This window comes from Lolium rigidum, chromosome 5 (genome assembly GCF_022539505.1).
Source record: "Lolium rigidum isolate FL_2022 chromosome 5, APGP_CSIRO_Lrig_0.1, whole genome shotgun sequence".
Taxonomy (NCBI): Eukaryota; Viridiplantae; Streptophyta; class Magnoliopsida; order Poales; family Poaceae; genus Lolium; species Lolium rigidum.
In genome coordinates this window covers 36,830,460-36,835,215 of record NC_061512.1, presented here as the reverse complement: position 1 = coordinate 36,835,215, position 4,756 = coordinate 36,830,460, and positions in this window count along the sequence as shown.

Genomic DNA, 4,756 nt, shown 5'->3' with positions numbered 1-4,756 from the left:
TTCTGTGGCGCACCATAACTAGTGCGCCACAGAACAAGTTATTTCTGTGGCGCACCACACCGTGTGCGCCACTGAACAGTTTATTTTTGTGGCGCACCACGCCTGTGCGCCACAGTTATAGTGGAATCTATGATTAGGGGTGGCAGGGTGTGGGCCCCTTCTTGTTTCTGTGGCGCACCTATCTCCGCTGCGCCACAAAAAATAAGCTATTTTTGTGGCGCACCGAGCCAGGTGCGCCACAAAAGAACTTTCTGTGGCGCATATTCGTCCAGTGCGCCACAAAAATAAGATTCACCTGTAAGGCTTTTCCTACTAGTGTTTCCTTTTCTTGTACATACGCAGATAAGAAAGGTTGGCTATGACCTTCTCAGCGGCCATGGTCTGCGTGGCCGCGAGGCCGCTAGGGCCCGTTGTGGGTCATGGCGCGCCAAGTTTTGCAGTATATGCTCGCTAATTTGGTGGCTGCATCGCGGACTAGGTAGTGGGAGTGCGCGAATATCCGGTGAAAACCAAGCCAACCTCCATTGCCAGACGATGCCAGTCATTGGCGCGTCGATCGTTACCTTGATGAAGGTTTTGTCTATGCATTTCTCACATCCTCGCTCGGGTTGTTTCGGGGGAACCCTAGACCAGGGCAACCTGCATCGAACGATGACGACATTCGATGTCGTTCTCCCACTTGGGGCATTTTCTTGGAACAACTGCCAGTCGAAGGGGAAGAAGTGGAGCCGCTTCGTCTTCCACGGAGTCTTCGGTGGAAATGTCAAATCATGCATAACCGCTAGGTGCTACGCCCAATCATGCCTAGTTCAGTATGTGCTACACACGACAGATCTTCCGGAGGTTTCTAGCCGCGTTGGATGGCGACACTTGGAGGCATGGTCCCGACAGTTCTCGGTGGCGACCACGCGGGTGTGTTTATGACTCACGCTGGGTAGTCGCATCGTCTGGCACCTTCCTAACATAGATGGTAGGCCAGCCACGGTCAATGCGTCAATCTTTCCCGAAAATGGGTTGGCGGAAGATGGTGGTAGCGGCTTCTCGAGCGTGTGCAATGGTGTGCATTCAGGGTTTGTTTGGCTGGTTTAAGTTCCCAATTCGCTACGGGGGCGTTTTGGTGAGGCCTCCCGTTTTTCTGATAATGTGCTTTGGTGAGGTGTGGGCATTAGACCCCGACACAATCACCCCTTCATCAAGCTTGTAGGTGTTCGACATCTGTCGTTAGTGAGGTGGATTTAGTTTGATCTTTTTATTTTCCTTGTAAAATTTTGTTAAATAATTTTAACAAAAGAAAGATGAGTACAAGTTGTTGTAGATTAGAAAATGGTATAAATTCAAGGAGTTCCCAGAATATAAAAAAAATGAACTCTAGAGAAAAAGAATACACACCATCATCACCCTAGCAACAGCAAGCCCAGAGCATATCCCGCTTGGCCCATTGATCTCCACTGCAGGGAAAGATGGTCCTGCCACCACAATCACCCTCCAGGCTTCTTTCTACGAGAATTTGTATGGGCGGGAGCCCTTTGGTCTCCCTGCGCATTTGATAAGCCTAAGCCTAATTGGTTTGCTCACCGTGGGCCGTCGCCTGGCCCGTTGAATCTCCCATGTGCTATCACGCCAAGTCTGTTAACTGCAGCCAGCCATTTTGCCCAGCGACAGCACGCGGCGCAGTCAAGTGTAATTGTTGCCGCCATTACTCTCGGCGGAAGCTATGTAAGAAAGGACACAATGCTTATCTTCGATGATACAAAAGACGCGCCGGCCGGCGGCTTCTTGTCTGTCTCTGATACAAAATTACAGCTGCAGAACGCATCGCCTCTGCCCTCATCCTAACGCGGCGAGAAGCCCTGCCTGACCTCTACGCCAGGCACACCGCCCGCTGCTGCCCACGTACGTACGGCACACGTCGCACCGCCGGCCAGTTGATCGACGGCCGGAGCCGCGCGCGCGTCCGCTTCATCCACATGCAAGGAAAGGTGGGGGCGAAACAAGAGAGGTTGATAGCAGCGTCGCGCGCAAATCCAACCGGCGAGACGGAGCCAGCTGGTGACTCGCCCAAACCAGCGGTGAGCTTGCCACAGACATCGAGGAAAGCCTCTGCTGAGCAGACATAAATCAGCTCAACTTTGGACCATGCCAGTTGTCATTGACAATGCACTTTTGTCCGCTTATTTTTTTTCATCATACAAGTTATATACAACCTCCGTTTCAAGGAATAAGCCATCCTCGTTTTACGAGCTTTTTGTTCGATCAAGAATTACTTCAAATAGATAAAAATTGTTTGTATGAAATTAGTATCATTAAAAATTGCTTTTCAATACGAATCCAGCGATACTATATACATATAATATAATCAAGATTTTGTTGCTCAATTTTTATGATCAAAGTTCGTCTTGAAATACGCGTGCGCCTTATTTTTTGAAAATGGAGGTAGTATGGCACTAATTAATCCGCAACTCATGAACACTGTTCAAGATTGTGGATATTTGGAGCTCTGGCTTTATTAACCCAAAAAAAAATCTTCTGAACCAAAAAAATATAAATTGTATTTGAAAGTACTCCCTCCAATTCATATTACATGACACTAATATAGATGTATGACTCTAGATGTATCTACACATATTTTAATTGTAGATACATCCATTTTAGCGGCAAAGAATATGGATCAGAGGGAGTATAAAAAGTTCTTAAAATAATTCCACATGTAATATTTCATTGGGTCTCAAAAAAAATTTATTTCCAAAAAAACGCTGCCTCATGATTGGTTCACACGTGCAATTGTCAACACTACAGAGGATTCCGAGTTCCACAGGGAAGACCCATTTGTCAACTTGTGGTTTCATTAACTTATTCTTGATAATGGTGAGACAAACCAATGCGAGTTTCAGAGAGAAGTGTATCTCTTCACTGACAGGATTTGCAAAAGTTAATGTTGGTGCATCCATTGATATGGCAGGCAATATAGGAGCTTCTAGTGAATTTGTTGGGATAGCCAAAAATTATTCCTGGGAGCCACTCAAGTTGTAGCTTATCGAGAGGAGCTTTCCCTTGCGAAGGATCTAGCTTTTTCGAAGATACCGATTGCATCGGATTGTATGTGATTACTGATATACATGAAGGCGCTAGAGGGGAGTACGGATAAATAGTTCGAGAGATCAACCAAGAAGTAATTATTTTCAAGAATACATGAACAGTTTGGCTTTGGATCCATAGGTCAGCGAATTGTTCCATGTGAGAAAAGGTGAAGTATGTGGATAAGGTGATCTTGGAAATCCATCCATTCTAATGCAAGGCCATTTTGACACTCGGATTTTTCCTTTTTGACACCGCATAGATGAGCGAGGCGATTTATTTAGGCTCATATCCATTTAACCAAGGGGCATCTCAAAAAGGCATATTCTCCCAATTTAGAATTGGGGTTGTGGTGGATAGCGATAAAACGGTCCATGTCCACCTTCAAACAAAGGTGACCCATCAAGTTCAAATTTTTCTTGGGTCCATCCATTCAAGCCACGACCATCTCAACCTTAGAGCCTGGGAAAATATCTCAATTCTTAGAACACCAAGCCCCCTAAGGGATTTGGGGTGTCAAACTGTTTCCCAATTTACTATACATTGTCCTACCGTGACCTTGTCGGTGGCCAACCAAAGCTACGTCAAACTTCTTCATACTTGTTGTGATGCCTAGAGGGATATTGAGTAGAGTTAGATGAAAGGATTGATTTGACTAAGGCGGTGCGGCTAGACAAGTTTATGAATTTTCCATTCCAAGTAGGAATGTTGTCGGCTATTTTATCCTAAAGATGCTGAAAACCCACTCACCATAGTTGCCAAACCAAAAGGGCAGCCCACGGTATTTCATCAGAAAGGATTGCAGCTCCAACGGAAGGCCTATGAGGATGTTATGTAAGTTGATGTGCCCACAATATATCTCTATTAAATTTTGTGCAAAGACCGGTGGCCTCTTTAACTGCATTGGGAATGCTAGCAAGGTTGTGGATGTCTTCATTGAATGGAGCAAGAAATACCGCGACATCATCTGCGTTCTCAAGATAGTACCAGGACCCTAGATCTTGTGAAGTAAACATTTTTTTTCGAAATGAGAGCAAAGCCCCAGCCTCTGCATCGAAATGATGCACACGGCTTTTTATTTATTAATGGCAACACGAGTATCAATATCAAGGTTTACAACTCACGGATCACAAAGGGTTGATACAAAGATCAGCCAACGAAATAAGAAAAACATGGCTCGCTTATGCATCATGGAGACGTTTAGTACGAAGCCAACCACCCCGGCTGAAGATAACCCGTATAACCGCCATCAGCCGATTGCACTAAGTATCCAAAGCTTCCCGCTGCTCCGTGGGAAGAAGGTAGGACCACATGTAAATTAATGAAACAACCCTGTGGATAACCTGTTAAAAACAACATCATTATGGCAGTTCCAGATTGCCCAAACTAAAGCACAAACCCCTACTCGAATGAGGGCCTTAGTTTTATTACCAATCCCATTTAGCCAATTACCAAAAAAATAGTAATATTAGAGGGAGAAGGGATATTAGAAGTGAAATGAACCACCCTCCAAACAAGACGAGAAAATGGACAGGAAATAAACAAATAATCAATTATTTCTTTGGATCCACAAAACACACAATACGTTCACCCATTCCACCGTCTTTTTACAATGTTATCTTTGGTTAATAACATCTTCTTATAAAAGAATCACGTGAAAATCTTAATCTTCAGTGGTACC